Below are 17,211 nucleotides of genomic sequence, written 5' to 3'. Positions count from 1 at the left end.
TCAGAAATTGTTCTTTGAATATGGAATTGCACATAGTAAAAAGGGCCTTCAGGATCCTCATGCTCTAATCACCCCCCAACTCCTCGTCCGATGTCACAGACGAGGAGGAGGAAGAGTAGTACTCCAAATAGGATGAAGGTCAATGTGCCGTTGCTACAATTCTTTCAAGATCGGGTGATTTCTCTAAGTTTATTAGCTTATGGCACGGGTGCACAACATGCGGGCTGTGGGCCAAGTGCGGCCGACAGTATAAAAGACCCTCCTAATGGAGGGCGACCCACAAGCAGCAACGGCCGCACTCCATAAGGAAAGTCTTTGTTTGCCTTGCCGGGAAAAATACTGATCCGCTATTGGTTCAGTGCATTCGGTAAATAGCTCTTACAAGCCATGTAGTGCATGTGCTGCACCAATAGAGGGCCAGTACTGTGGCTGGCGTGGCTAATGAGGCTTGTTGCTGGAAAGCATTTCAGTCTTGCCATACCAACTGCAGGATAAACACATCTCCCTTCCCTCTCCTGGGAGAGTCAACAGGTCAAGGGGTATGCAGGAGACAGATCACCCCCTTTCACCATACCTAGAAACCCATGCGACACATTCTCATGGGGAGGTATTATCAATCCTCCTTAGCGGCTGAAGAAAACTGCACCTGTGTACAGAAGGCACACGTGCGAACATGCTGGTGTCTCAGACCTTGAGATGTCTTCGTATTCTCGGAGACTCCTGACCTCGTGCTGTGAGTCACTTGCGCTCTTGCATATCACAGCACCGGTGAGTGGCCTCAGTACTGTGTCTGACTTTGCGGGTGGCACCCAGCCACCCGCACAAGACAGGACAGCAACGCGCCTTGCTGGACATGCCATGCACTGTCCTGGCAAGTAAATACTCAGTGTCCCATCTCAGACCCAGTGCCCCTCTGCGAACAGCCACATAGTATGAATTTTCAGTGGATTGTTGCAAAGTGTCGATCTGATGATACAATCTTTAATGTTAAGGTTCAACACACCGAACAAAGGAATAGAGCCGATCCTCCACGAAAGAGGCAGACACACACCGACTACTTGCTATTGCCAATTGACAAACTGCAATCGCCAGATGAAAAACAATGCTGCAGCTCGAATTCCGTATTGTGGGTTTGCAGGGTGGCCTTCCATAAAAAAGCATCCTTTATTTTTTTGTCTAAAAAGGGGATTGCACTTCTTTTCTTGCAAACCTGTGGCTCTCGGTCGCCTTTGCAGTGCTCGTGTTTAACCGATGTAGCCTTGCAGGTAGAGGAGTTGAAATATTAGAGCTGCAGCTCGCTAGGCTTCATTGAAATATAGAAAGGAACTTTTTAAACCAGGCTTCTAGCAAAAGGAAGCTGCATGTCAGCTCCGCTGGTATCAGAAATGACTATTTTCTTTTCCGAAAATCGTACGTTCGTGCAAATACTGTGTATATTATACCCAGAAAAAATGCATACCAAGCCATGACATTGGTAAGTGGGTTTTTATGGAGCATGTTATGAACAATGTGAAACAATACTGCCTCCCTACATGGATCACACTGCAAAGTAAATAAAAGAGCCTTTTATTGCCCACACTTTTGCTATTTGTTTTTACGACCGCAGAATGACGAGAGGGTGGGGCTGAACTTGAACCGTAAGCGCGCGGCACACTGAGCTGTCTTACTGAGCACAGCGAGCCATGGCATGATTAGTCTCAAATAAGTGAGAGCCCATATGTCAGATGCAGAAGTTGGAAACCCATACAAGGGTTATCAGCTGCTGAACCCCTGTTTTATCTAGTCTGCTTTTTCTTTGCTCTCGCTCCTGCTTGTGCAGTGTTGCATCTGTACCCTAACACCCCCGCTTGTGGCGGTCTCGTTTGTCCAATTTGTTTCTTTATCCTCTCACATCTTTGCTTGAGGTGGTCTGATTGAGGGGTGGGCGTCATGGGGGCATAGCATTTGCTTGTGGGTGTTGGGGTCATGGGGCGTGGCGTTTGCTTTGGGGTGAGGGAGCATAGCGTTTGCTTGTGGGTGTTGGGGTCACGGGGCGTGGCGTTTGCTTTGGGGGTGAGGGAGCATAGCATTTGCTTGTGGGTGTTGGGGTCATGGGGCGTGGCGTTTGCTTTGGGGGTGAGGGAGCATAGCATTTGCTTATGGGTGTTGGGGTCATGAGGCGTGGCGTTTGCTTTGGGGGTGACGGAGCATAGCGTTTGCTTGGGGGCCGGGGCAATAGGAAGGACCAGGGCCATATCATTGGTGGGGGAGATGGGGAGGGACCAGGGCTATGCTGTTGGAGGGGCTTGAGGGGGGGCCAGAGCCATGATGCTAGTTGGGGGTGGGGGGACTAGGGCCATGTTTTTGATGGGGGACTATGTAGAGACCAGGGCTATGCTCTTTGGTGGGGGGGGGGGAATAGGGGGACCAGTGCTTTGCTGTTTGGTGGGGGAATCGGGGGGGGGCTGGGCAATGCCATTGGTGAGGTAATAGAGGTGGAACAGGGCCATGCTGTTTAGCAGGGGGTATGCAGTTTGGTGGGGTCTCAAGGGACATGGGATATAGAAATAAAGATAAGTACGCCTCAAAACACATTCTTTTTCCAGGTGTTTAAATTTGGGGGTCAAAAAAGCATTCTGTCATGCCCCGTCCCCACGCCCAACTACTGTCCCTTGCCTGTCTTGACTTTTCGGCCCACTATAGGCAGCATGTAAGGTACATTCGGCCCTCTGGCAACATAGGTTGTGCACCCCTGCCTCAGGGGATTCTAGCATCAGCAGCTGGTTTACCATGATAGTATTCACGTTCGCAGCATCCTTAGGATTTTTTAAATGTATCACCATATTAAGAAGTGAGTTGTCATCTATCTGGTCAGCCTCAGATAAATCTATATCATTACAGCCATCAATACCAGGATGAATCTCTGACTGTGCACATGGCAGTACTACATGGTCTATTAACAGGTTTCAGGTAAGTAGTAATTTTCTCTTGGGCCATAGCGGGCTCTCATCTTTTATCACAGACTGTTTCAATCACCCCCGCAGCATATCCTCAGAAGGCATACAGGCTGTAGTTTTGGCTCTAACAAAGCGTGGTTTGTTACCAATCAGTACACCTGTCGAGCATTTACAGGCCAGTTTAGCATTACTCCGCAATTGATGGTGTTTTCTGGCAGCCGGCATGTTTACAGAAATGCCACAAAATGATATACAAAGAAGCCCCCAGTCCCCCACCTCACACCACGGATAGCGGAACAGCAATCAACAGTGCACTCGCTTGGTGTGCAGGTGCGCATGCCCTACTGTTTAAATACTGTGACCTGATGTTTGGGGGAGTGGCCAATTTTCGGCAACAAAGTCTGCTAAAGAAAAGCAGAATAACCAGATTTAGTAAGTATATATCTTAGGTGTGTCCAATATATAGTCTCTGGATAGTCTGGATATCAGCAAAGTACCTCCTACAGGGGAAAAGTAAACACAGCAAAACTTCAGCTGAGGTTTCGGGAAGGTCTCCCAACAGCGGAACAGCACTGAACGGTGCACTCGCTTGGTGCGCGTGCAGCCTGAAGTTGTTGCAGGACCCCAGAGATGTGGTCCGGCCGAAAATGCGATGCGAGGTACGTTGGGGTCGATTACAGCGGTGCCTGTGTGCGATGCCTAACACCTGCATTGCTCAACACCGGGCCCTTGGCCTGCGTGGGTTTTCCCGCAAAGGGTTCAGCACGCAGGATTTAAGAGAAGCGGTGTGGGACATGATGTGTAACACGTAGTGGACGTGGATCGAGCAGCATGCTCTTCGGTGCTCAACACCATGCCCTTGGCCTGCACAGGTTTTGCCGCAGGGGGTTCGACATGCAGGTTTTAAAAGAAACCGGGTTGGACGTTGATGCGTAGCACGTAGTGGACGTGGATTGAGCAGGGTGCTCTGCGGACCTGCAGTGCTCAACACCGTGCCCTTGACCTGCACAGGCTTTGCTGCTTGGGGTTCATGCCGAATGCCTTGCATGCCGCAGGTTTTAAAAGAAGTGGAGTCGGATGTCTATTTGTAGCACGTAGTGGACGTGGATCGGGCAGCGTGCTCTGCGGACTTGTTCCCCACACTCCCCTTCCTGACCATCTTCTTATGTGAGGGACACTCTCACAGTCCAAGACAACCTATAATGCCCCGCTAAATCTGACTCTCCAAATGAGGCCATGGAAATAACTTTCAAAGTGGCCCCATATTACACATTATCAGCAAGCTCACTCTTTTTCCTATGAGAACATTTTGAAATATAATAGGGGTTCAGGGTGCAGAGGCCTACCGGGAAATTTCCCGATCGACCTGTCGACCACTGCTCACAAGTCCGCCTCCCTGTTCCCTTCTCCCCCATCAAACTTGACCTCACCATCTAACTCGTTCTTGCTCACCCACATCTCCCCCTCAAAATGGGATATGCGTATGCAGCCATTCCAACAGGGAGTGTGTGAAAAAAAGCAGCTTGTTGGCAGGAATATTCCGAACTTCAATTGAACCCGCCTCTCATTGACTTCTTTCCATTGACGTGGCAGCGCTGGGTTTCGCCGCTTCCCAAGCGAAGCTGGTCAATCTATTCCTTCTCAAAGTCCAAAGTCACTTATTGTATCATTTCGGCAGGCCCTCAATGAATTCATGGGCTGCCGTCACGTCCGTGAAGAAGTGAGCTCTCCCGTTGTACTGCACTCTGAGCTTGGAGGGATATTACAAGCCCTTTTCCCGCAACATCCTTTTCACTGCTACAAACGACATACAGGCCTTCTGGACCGCTAGTGTAAAATCAGGGTAGAAGGACACCTTACTGTTCTCAAACATGAGGTCTCCGAGCTCCCTAGCCCTCCTCAGTATGGGATGGCGGTCTCAGTAGTTAAGCACTTTAGCTATGACAGGCAGCAGATTTTGACCAGGCCTTGGAGCTACCTGCGATATCCTGTGTGCCCTTTCTACTAAGAATTGGGACGACAAAGCCGGCCCTTGCAGTACTTCTTTGATTAAAGTCTCCATGAACACTTCCATGTTCTGCTGGGGGATGGACTCTGGAATCCCAACCACCCTTATATTGTTCCTGCGCGATCTCGCTTCAAGATCTTCATTTTTATCCCTGATGGCCTTTACTTCCCTCTGCAGTTCTTGTACCGCCTGGACTGTCTCATTGCTTGTGTCTTCCAGCACTCCTACCCTTGACTCCACCTCCGAGGTTCTGCTGCTCTCCTTATCGATCCTTTCCTGCATCCTGTCCACCTTGTACGTTAGCCCCTCTAATTTGGAGTTAAAAGCGGCGAACCCGGACCGCATTTCAGCCAGGATCATGCTCAGTTCTGATGCAGAGGCCTCCTTGCCCAGGCCCATTGGTGTCCCTGCCGGGGGTATGGCATGCACCATCTTTGCTGGATCGGGTGCTATTTCAGGTGTTTCTCTGTCTCTCCGAAGCCCCTCTTTGTGAGTGAACAGCAAGCAGGTTTGTTTCTTGCCCCCCTTCACCATCAAGGTCTTCCAAATTACCTTCCACGGCACGCTCCCGGAGCATGGGTCCTTCAGACGGTGCGACCGCCCAGGAGTTAACTTGCAAGTCTCACCCCGAGTCTGACTGGATGGGCCTGGTATCCGTCTGGCCTGTCCACACTCCTCCCGGCTCCACCGCACCCTTGCAAGTGATGCCTTTAGCTCTGCCTGGCCAGCACCCTTCTCCCTGGCTCTCTTCTTACAGCTCCAGCCTGCTGCCACTGACTGAATGCAGCCCCACTGGTCCCCTGTCCTGGGCACCGTTCTCCACTCTTAACGGGGCGTGTAGAATTAAGTCCTGGCCGTCCTGGTCAGACGCTCCGATTCCTCCTTCTATCCCCTTTCCTTTTAATCTGCTTACACTTGAGGCCCCCGCCCCCAATGCCGCGGATGGGGGAGGGGCACGCGGACCGGCACCTCTTCCCAGCCCCGCGTCAGGTCTCCGCTGCCTCGAGCCTCCGTTCGAGCCTCCCTGGGTCTCAGCTTACTGGCTGGGCAAGTTGTCAGCTGGCACCCAGGTCCGGGCTCTCAGAGCACCCTTCACCGTTGACACTCCGGCCCGCGATTGCTCCGCCTCAACACCACCAGTTGGTGTTGCTTCCCCTCCTCCTCCACAGCGGCTCCATTCTCAACAGGTCTCCGCTTGCCAGACGGCGCATGAGCACTCAGGCTGTGACAGCCCTGAGCCACGCCTCAGGCCCAGACCCTGCAGCTACACAGCGATGTCCCAGCAACCTCGCTGGGCACGCAGGCTGGTCCAAAGCCTGTCTACTGCCTCTCCACAGCTCCCGTAGCTCTTCCCACAAGTGCTTTGCCAGTTTTAGCCCCAAAGGGTCGAGGTTTGTCCTCCTCCGTTGCAGGTATGCAGAGAGCTCACAAAAACACTGCTATCTTGGTCGTGGGCTCTCTAGCGCCCCCAACCATTCAGAGTTACATATCATCACATTGACGCCGTGTGTGTTTCAAATGAAAACTATAAACAGAAAAGTGGATGCAACTTAAGCACCATATTCAAAGTAACTTTAACTGAATCACAATAATACAATCAAAAACATTAAAACGTAGAATATTTCTGTTGACGAACTCATGTGGAATAAAAAATAAACAAAAACATTGGCTATTCCATTCATCCTTAATTCAGGAAGGGAATAAAACATCAAGTTTATCCTGAATTTAATTTGACATAGATTTCACCCTCCTGTGGAAGGCTGCACTACCTTGAATACCTGCAATCTCAATGGATGGAGCTGGTGGCTAAATCGATAAAAAGTGACAAGTCAACGCAGATCTCTGAACCATTCGTCTTATAACATATCCGTGTTCTGTCCAATTAGGTTTCACTTCTTGAGTAGATCCCCCAGAAAGTACATGGACCCCAATACTGTGAATGAATGTTATTAGAAATCTGCTTTCACAAGAGAATTGGAATCAATGTATCCACCAACTGCACCAGACAAGGTTGGAGATACTAGACGTAGCAACGCTTTCCACAGGATTATATACTAATTAATTATTGCTGCCAAAATTTGCACTCGGCACAAAATGTATAGATATGGGTTTATGTCCAAGAGGTTAAGGCTTCCAGGCGTCGGTTATCTATTATCATATTTTCTTTTGTATTATTGTGACAAAATGTTTTTGTAATCATCACGATAGAAGCCGAGAACATCTTATGTGAATAATTTTTCAGATAAGAAGTCCGGAACTTAGCTGAATAGACTGATTGTATGCTGCATTGTAGATTGCATATGTAGATGATGTTCAGATACGGTCTGTTTTTATTCCTGTTTCTGATTGGGTTATTTTGATTTAATCAGTCTGTATTTATATTTCAGATTTGAAATACGTAAGACGTTATTACATCACATAGGAGTCATTGTGATACTATGTAACGCTGAATCATAAGCATTGCAGTTTGATCGCCAGACTGTATATTGACAGCATAATGCGTCTATGCCTTTTGCCCGGCTGAACATCTTTATTTAATAAACTATAAGTAAAGGTAGATTCCAATGAAGGTATAACATTAATGTTTCTGGTAACCATACAAGATACATTTTAGCATTGAATTATGTCACTCGTTACAGGGTGAGACTTATAACTTAACTGACATGGAGAAGCCGATGCGGAATGAGTTGACTGCAGGGGGCAGAAGAACCAGGGAGAGGCTGCGTATGATGGAAGATGCCACTATAGCATAGAGCCGACACATCCTGGAAGCAGGACCACGATGCATATGTGGTGGGCAGAGAGACCTCAGAATGCTGCTGAGCCCATGAGCACTGGAAGTTCCAGGCTCAAAGGACTCGGGAGGAATGAGACAGAACCATGGCAGAATGGGAAGACCAGCGTGCCTGAACCGTGGCACCCAAAGAAAGCATCAGGGAACCAACGGACTGAGAAGCCCGCTTCCACCGTGGAAAGAGTGTCTGCCTCCTGCAAAGAAGGCCACTACGAAGAAGCAGGTATGCAATTTTTGGCAAGGACAGGGAGGAGGGCAGTTGAGCTCTTACAGGCAGACAGAATCCTGAGAAAGCAAACCAAGTGCCAATGGACCTATAAACTAACAGATACTGAGGAAAATACACAAAGTTGGTGAAGTAAAAGCCCTAATACATGAGGGGTTCTTCGAAACCAAAAAGCAAATGAAATACCGAAAAGGGGTGAAGCTGAAAGCCACAACCCACAAGGGTTTACGAGAAGTCAGAAAGCAAGAACAATACCCAATAGAGGTGTGCTTGAACACCACAAGCCCCAAGAAGTTACTAGACTCCAGAAAGTGAAGCAAATATCCAAAGAGGATGAAATTGAATGCTTCAACCATCTAGGGGTCTCTAGAAATCTGAAAGCAAATGGAACTCCCAAACCCAGTGAACTTGAATAATCCAAAAGGGGTTCACCAAAACGAGAGATTAAGAGAGACACACAAAGAGGGAAACAACCCAAAACAGGGATAGACCTGGTTAAGAGCCCAGAGCCCAGTCCCCAGTCTGGGTTAAGATTCACAGCCAATCAAACTGTGTGGAAACCTATAATCACGTAATAGTGGATATACGTTAACATTCTGAAGGGACAATGAGGGATGGGAGGGGGAACAGTTAAACATATCTATCCTAAGCTATGTAAGAGGCAGGTAAAATACTAGAAGTATCATAGGGATACTAGGGAGTCATTCTCGGAAGCTAAGTTAGTTTATAGTGGTAGGGTCAGTTAGAGTAGTAGACAGCAGACTTCATTATTTGGACTTCCACGGCAGGCTGATGAGCGCCTTAGTTAGTAAGTTACGTAGGGACCACCCATACTGGGTTCTATGTAATTTCATCAACACCTGTTTTTAGGACAGGGGTTTTTCCATGGAATTGTTGCTGAAAAAACGTTTTGATTGTTAACAAAAAAATTATGTATAGGGGGGTTCCCACCAAGACCCATCATTTACCTATTTTTTTTTATTCCCAAACCCCTCCCCCTCAAGCTTTTACATGCTCTTTGCCACCCCCCCAAAAAAATTCTAAACTTTTTTTTCGGCTAAAATTCTGTGGAAAAACACCAATCGTAAAAACAGGTGTGGATGAAAGGACATCGTACCCCATAGTAATAGGGAAAGCTAGACCTTACTCTTCTTATTTGAATAAACCATCCTGAAACATGTCACTTGATAGTCCATGTCCTTCTTCTGACCCGCCACAAAGCGTGCATACCTCCACCTTCAGCTGTGACAGATGAGGTGGCTTGGTGACATTGGTAGTGATTTGGGGGAATTCTATTGTGTGTCCTCAGTCCACCTTTTCTAGCACCCATTTGTCTGACGTAAATGTTCGCTACTGGTCTAAATGGTGGCTGATCCTTCCTCCCTCTCATTGGTTTGCAGAGTTGGAGAGAAACCTATGGCAAGTGAGTGCTGCTTGGATGCATGGGGTCTCGATTGACCTGGACTCTGTGAGTCACTTTGTGCACTGTATCTTGTCGAGGACTGCTGATACCTTGCCAAGGGCTGGTTCGCCAATGTCGACCTATGCAAGCAATACACCCTGGTGGATGACGTACAGAAATGTCCTGTGCCTCCTCGAAAGTAACAAAATGGTCTAAGATCCTTGTCCTCCGTCGGAGAGTAGAACCATTGGCCCTGGATTAGAGGAAGTATGCCCAGAGGGGTTGGACTTCAAGCCACGCAAGCAGGAGGATTTAACAGGAGGGACAGCCCAGGCCCATGGGACCCCCACTGCAATTTTGGACGTGCAAGAAGATTGGCCACATAGCCGAAGTGTGTAGGAGCAGGGGAGGTATGCAACAGAACTGATGAGACCCGGGGGGGTGGGTATGAATCCACACGCATACACTGCAGAACCACTTGACTATTATGCCCAAGATCACATGCAGTATCAGATACATGCGCCACAAATGCAACCAGCTCCTCAAGCACCAGTACAGCCAAAACAGCCACAGACGCAACCACACATGCAGACACGACAACTGCTGACACAACCGCAGGCACCAGTGGAGCTGAATGCAATGGCCAAATGGAGCCCAAACAATGCAGTACAGATTCCTACACCCAGAATAGGGAACGTGACGGTGGTGGGAGGGAATCCTTTCACTGGGACAGAGACTTTGCTATCTGAATAGTCATCTCAAAACAACTCTTCATCCATCAAATCAGTCAGTCTGTGTCCTTTGTCGCGATTACTCCTCACCATGCATATCCCTTGTCATCCATCCCATGAAGAATTACTCTCTCATCCCTTATTATGACCAATTGCAATTCTAGTGCGAACACATGTCCCTCCTCTTCATCCATGGGAATCTCCGGTCTAAACAGAATCTCTGTGGGTAGTCGCAATACTTTGCCTTGTATCCTAGGGAGCAATGCTAGTATAACATTCACTCCATACTGGAACATCTCGGGATCTAGGGGTGCCCCCCTCTGTGCCTTCTGACCACAGAATGCTAGAATACATTCCTGTGCATGTAGTAGATCCCTGGAGCGGAGCACACCATCCGCTGAAAAATTAGATGGTCATGTGGAGTTTCCTCATAATGTCCCTTCCCTTTATGTTTACTGGGGTCTGGTGGGAATATAATAGTGGCATGGTAAGATCGTGTTCTCCAACAGTGAGAGGCAACTTGTCATTAAATGGAACCACATTTGTGGCCCCAGAAAAGCCTTGTGCGATCATGGTAATGCCTGACAATGGGCATCTCCCTTCCCTGACACAGGATCTGGTGGCCCCCGTATCTACAAGAAAAGAGAACATTGTGTCACCTATGGTCACGCCCACTCGTGGCTCCTCTTACGGGTCAGTTTTGACAGATAGGATGGAACACATCAAGTCAGGCTGTCATATTGTGAGTATAGATTTGTGTTTTTCATAAACATTACTTATTGGATGAGGATTGAGAACAGGGCAGTACCACAGCAGATGGCCCACATAAAAAAGACACCATGGTTTCTTGAAGACAACTGGTCACAGGTGCCAGCTGTCTTGTGGACCAATAGTCCTTATGATGTAGGTCAATTGAAGGGAGTAGGAGCAGTCAAGATTAAATTGAAGCCAGAAGCAATTCTACTCACAGTAAAGCAATATCACATGTCCAGAGAAACAGATGAGGGCATTTTTTAAATGATTTCAGCGCTGGTACAACAGGAAATTCTAGTGCTAGCAGAATCCCCATGTAGCACGACTGTGTAACCGTTGAAGAAAGCAATGGGGGGGTCATGTAGATTTATTCCGGATTTGCGTCTCTAAACAATATTGTTGAGGCAGAGTTTCCATTGGTTCCCAACCCAGCAACTATATTATGCAACATCCCATCCAAAGCTACACATTGTACAGTGATTGATCTGAAAAATACATTCTTCTCAGTACCCCTTTGTGAGAAGTCACAAGATTTGACCTTATTTTCATATAGAATTAAAAAGTGGAAATATACAAGATTGACCCTGTTCTATATTTAACAGAGTACTTCAGATGGATTTGGGGAATGTACTTTGAGAAACCTGAAGGTGTCTCCCTGACTAGTCCCCAGGGATCTGTCATCCAGGTGGCCAGGACACGGCCATCGCAATTGGATCCAGTTCCTGGGGGTGGACCAGTGCAGGAGGATCACCTGGATGGTGTGAGATGCGGTATCCCCCTTCTACACCTTCTCCCCATCCTACCCCCTAGGATACTCAGTCACTCTACCCCCTCCCCATTTTCCGACACAAATACTTTCGCACACCACGAAAGATGATGGACAAACACCAGAGCTGTTTACCTGACATGTCCCACCACAAGGGTTAGGCAAAGTCAGGCAATTGACCGGAATCACACACACCTGACAGCCCTTTGCCTTCCCTACAGGGATAAAAGGTGGAACATCAGAGCACAATACGAGCAAGGCAGACCGCACAAGGAGAGAGCTAACTCAGCATGGCAGTTCAATAGTAGGAGAAAGATAGACCGAATCGAGAGGGTGACAAGGAGAGAAGCAACCTTGCCCTTTTCAAGCCAGGCCCGTGAAACCTCCATGGAAAGAATCATAAGACCGCTAACAAGAAAAGCCAGTGTGTATTGCAGGAGATGTCAACGGTACACGGGGCCCTCCTCTGCTGATAACCAAGCCAGGGAGAGACGCTTGCCACTGTGGTACGGTCCTTGACTCCAGAGACAAGAAAGGCTAAGCCGTTCATCACAGCCGGTGAGTCAAGGGGAGAGCTGATAAGAAACCGAACTTTGTTGAACAAAAGTAGCAAGCGGCTAATTAAAGAAAGTACAAAGAACTGTTGATACGAAAGGGGAAAACCAGCTACAGAGGAGTCAGGAAGCATGTGGGTGTTCACTTGGGAAACTCTGTACGACTACCCCAATGTTGAAACTACTGTTACGAGAAGGCTTTGGGAAAGGCACGAAAGGGGTCAAAATAGTCATACAGGGCTCTCTGTACAGTCGAAAGTCTTTGAAGCTTAAGGGAAGTGAATTCTGCATCGTAAGAACTGTTTAAGAAACTGTGTGATTGACAAAGTTGGCAGGAGTGAACCCGATGGAGAGGGGGCAGAGCCAAATGTCCCAATGAACAGTGTGTTGACAAGAGTGAACCCGGCAGAGGAATGTCCACATTGAACTGTTTAAAAGGACATTAAGAGTTGTTGATCTCACAGAGGAGATTATGTTGAAAGCTGTAGTGAACCCAGAGGAGGGAAGGATCTGAGCCCGGAAGAGGGGGATACAAGGGTGAGAAGGTATCACCCAACCTACAAGCAAAAAGGAACTTTTGTTTATTTTTGGAATACATCAGGTCCTCGGAGGCAAGAGACTTTTTGTAGAAAAGAGACTTAACCAACGAAGGCTCCGATAGCTGAGAGTGGAACTGTTGGCTCATGCTGGGAAAGCTCGAGCCTGTGCTGTGGTCCGGAGTCCAGTCTTGTCCTGTGCCCAAAATGTGGGGAAGGGAGACCCAGACTACCGCATCCTGACTTATCATTTGTGAACACTTCTTTCTTATGAACCTCATCCCACACTCTTTGTTTGTATTAAGCGTAAGGATGGGCAAAAGGTTTTTCTAAGTATATGCCCTTTTATTTTGACAAGACACCATTATGACTGCCTTATTATTATTTGATGGTTGTAGCTTGCTCCCATCTTAAATTTAGGGTTAGATGAGGCATTTTATCAACCTGCATATACAGTTTAATAAACACCCTTTAACTGTGATCACTTGTGTCTGTCGTTACTGTTGCCACCATGAGTTCCTTACAGTACACATGGATAGTGCAGTAATTCAGTATGTGGACAATATTTTGGTGTACAGGGAGACAAAAGAACAGTGCCGGAGGGACTCAGTACAACTGATGACGGTCTTGGCAGACAAGGCTTACACAAGGTCAGGAAATTGAGACTAATCCTTTTCACCTGCAGCCTGTTAATAAGGCTAAAGAGTATAAAGGTGTAGCCCAGAATTAGACCGAGAGAGAGAGAGGGGAGAGAATCTGCCGTGTTGGGACCAAGCCAAGAAGCAGAGACGCCGGCAATGATTCCTAGGGATCTGCCAGAGGGACTTTGCAAGAAGGGAGAAGCACCGTCCGCACCCAAACCTGGGTGCAGCTGGAGCTGCGGGAGACGCCGGGGATCTGGACCACATGTGGAGCAGATGTGCAGGGGGGTGTATGGAGACTTGCTTGATGAACTGGCAGGTGATTTCCCATTCATAGAAAGCCGCTGGGAGGAGCCACGAAACAGGTAAGTGTCAGGAGACACTGAGGAGACCGCAGTGCTCCGAAGGAACTCTGAAATAAGTAACGGTTCCTGCAATGTGGCTGAGTGAGCTCTCCTCCCCACGTTGCACAGCACGGAATAAGGCGGCCCTCATAAACAGGATGGCACACTCTGGCTCAGGTTGTCAAAAAAGGCAGTGCAAAATGTGGGTCGAGGGCTGCTTGGCCTTCCACGTTAAAGTCACTTATTCCAGCTTTCCAAAGGTTCTTTCACGGTTCAACAAAAGTTCATGTAGGTCTCCCTCTGTTGGGCTCGGATCTTTCAAGGCATCAATAGTTCACATATTCCTCCCTCAGTCGAGCTTGGACGTCACAATCACAGAACGTTCAGTGGTTCCCTTCCCCAAGCTTCATTCACATTCTTTAGGGGTTCCCTTCCCCTAACTTATTTCATGTTTCTGGTCTCCCTCAGCCGGGCTCGGACCGTTCACTGATGTCGAAGACTTTCTAATGTGCGAGGCTTTCGCCATAGACCTGCACCAGACCGCTTTGACTTTCACTTCAGCTTTCCCTTAATGTTATTAACCGCAATGTCTCTTGGTATTGGTAGTTCTATACCTCAATCAGAAAAGTACATTCAAAGAAATCTTCCTCTTCAAGCAGTCACCTTTTAACTTCCCCTTTCGTCAGGTTTAATCTGGACCATTGCTCATTTCAGAGTTTGTTCACTTTGCTGCTTTATAACAAGACATCAAACATTTAGCAGACACCTTCGAGTGGGCTATTTCCTTTCATTAGACCACTCCGCTACTCTGTATCACTGGCTTCACAGTTATCTGTAACTCACAAGTTCAGTACTGGTTTGCTTTCTTTCGCGGCTCATCAGCACGTGCGCAACCTTCAATTGTGAGATACACTCTTGTGGCATCAATCATTTCTTGACACAAACCGACCGTTCATTTCTTTTTTCGCTAATTCCCCATTTGAGTGCATTCCTTTCTTATCTTTGCAGCTTTGATTCACGAGTCAAGGTTGATACCACAGGCTTGGCCTCACGTCCCCAACTCTGTTGTTCACCTGGGAGGGTCGCTGGTGTCCTTGAAATACAATGTAGTCTTCTTCTTGTCTAGGATTTAGCTTTATCTGCATCTCCTTCAAGGTTTTCCCGGAGGCAACGACCTCTTGCAGGGAAATTCAGGGTTTTCCTACCCCTCGTTCGGTCATCCTGCTCCAGTGGGTTCACCTTTGCCCGAAAGATCTGCTCCTTCTCATGTCTCACCTTTCTCAGAGTGTGTCTCTGTATTCCGCCTTTTATCCGTGTGGGGGAGATAATGGGTATCAGATATATGTGATTAAGATCAAGTGCCAGACTTTGCCTGACAAGATTAACGGGACATGTCCAATGAGATCTGTAAGAGTTAGCCTCTTTACTCTCGGTCACCCTCCTCCTTGGTACATTGTTGATGTAGAAAGGGGCAGGGGAGTTGGGACATTGGAGAATCCTGCAGAGGAGCAGCTTCATGCCTCTGCAGGAAACCCCATCCCCTACCCCCCATCTGTTGCAAGCCTGAGATCAACCCATGTTTGACACCAGCAGTTGTGCCAATACCGCAACGTATGTTCGAAACAAGATGCCCATTCAGACAACCCTATCGAATGTATCCTCGAAGGGACGACAATTTGAGGGAGGAACTGCCTGAAGGAATATGAAAAAAGAGCAAAGAAAAAAGCCTGTGATGTCATAAGAGTATGAACGACGTCTCAGGATACTGGCTGAAGAGGATGTATGGATCTTACAGAAACTAATGACAAAGTAAAGAATCAAGAGAACTTTTAAATATGAAAAAGAAGATTACACATGCACAAAGTGCTGCAGAGAATCAACCGTTCAATAATTGTACAGACGCTGAAACGCAATGTAGATTAAGTTATCATAGAAGCTGGCTATATGTAGTGAATATAATGCAAGTGAAGCCGCCACTGGAAGCTGGATATCAGTATCATGAATTTTTACTAAACCAAGACCCATGAAGAGGAAAGGGAAAATTGTGTCGCAGCAAGAATAAGCTCAATCGTGACGCTGCATGGCAAGGTTGTTTAGCCTGGAGTCAAGACTGAAGCAGCTAAGGTCGGCTATTTATACTGGAAAGGAGTGGACGTGCAAGGATGAATCATCGCTTGTTAAGGTGCAAAGACAGAACACCAAGATTGCCAAGTTTAATTCATTTAAGACATTTAAAACCTGCAAAATTGACCAAATCATGGTCTCCTGTCATGTGAGCCAAGGATGAAAATAGTGTTTCAACTTGGAGTCCTAGAACACGATAGTGAGTGCCCGCTCTCCCATGTATTCTCCGAGACAATGATACTTTGCAAAGCCAAGTTCAAAGATAATCTCCATGGCAGAAGGCTTGGGTGATGAGAGATGCTTGGCTAATTGGGTGGGAAGGTGGAGGTAGGCCCATCCCCTTGTACCTGGGTCCGGGTTTACGTGCTGCTAAGTGAATGTACCAGACGTGGCACAAGCGTGCCAACCAATATAACGAAGGACCTTATAGTTTGAAAACCAATGAGAAACAGTGTATCTAATGTTTCTGAAGATTAAATGTTTTAGAGGTAGGCTTATGTTGTCCACCTGACAGTGGGCAGCCAATTACAATCCTAGTTCCTATGGAAAATATACTTAGATGTTCCCCTTAAGCATATCCCAATCCTCAGTAGGTTTTTCATTATTTGCCATGTAGAATGACGTCACTTCTGATGGATTTTTAATATATAATCATGTTATGAAAAGATCGTTGAGAGAAATTGAGCTTACATCTGTTGTAACTCCCCGTTTTAGATCATTTAATAAAACAGTACTTTGCCATCTCCTGAGTTGGTTCGGTTTTTTGGACTGAGAGCTATTCTGCGTGAGCCCATCCATTGCATGCACGTTCCTAAAGGGCCCTAAACTCAATCCAATAAAATAGGATGAGGTATGGGCACGGGAAAGGGGGGGATACTGCATCTCACTGTCGGTTGCCTCATCCCCACGCCCCGAAGATCCCCCACCCAGGTGATCCTCCCACACTGGTCCACCCCCAGGGTATGGATCCAAAGGCGATGGCCGTGCCCTGGTCACCTGAGAGAGAGATTCAGTTCAGTGAGACACCCTTTGGTTTCTCGCAACTGAAAGAAAACTGCTAATCAATGAACCCATGTAAATGCTACTCATATTGAATACCGACTTATAAAGTGTCTATAAAAAAGGGACCCAAACACTTTGGGGAGACTTATGGTTGTGCGACCTGTGATGGGTGGACAGTGCGGTCTGACAACTGCACCTAGACCAGAAAGTCTCGGAATATTTAGGGTTACTGGGCACTGGGCACGTGACCGGAGATGAGTGTACCGTGTGGTCTGACAACTGTGCCTAGACCAGGAAACCTGAATGATGAATAAGCTGTAAAGAATTGTGAAATACTTGGTGAAGCAAACCTGAAGAAGTGTCAACATGGACCCAGTGGTTTCCTTTGAACTTT

The sequence above is a fragment of the Ambystoma mexicanum genome, chromosome 12, assembly GCF_040938575.1.
Source record: "Ambystoma mexicanum isolate Mex_15411 chromosome 12, UKY_AmexF1_1, whole genome shotgun sequence".
Taxonomy (NCBI): domain Eukaryota; kingdom Metazoa; phylum Chordata; class Amphibia; order Caudata; family Ambystomatidae; genus Ambystoma; species Ambystoma mexicanum.
The sequence above is the reverse complement of the archived record's forward strand: the minus strand, read 5'-3'. Positions refer to the sequence as shown.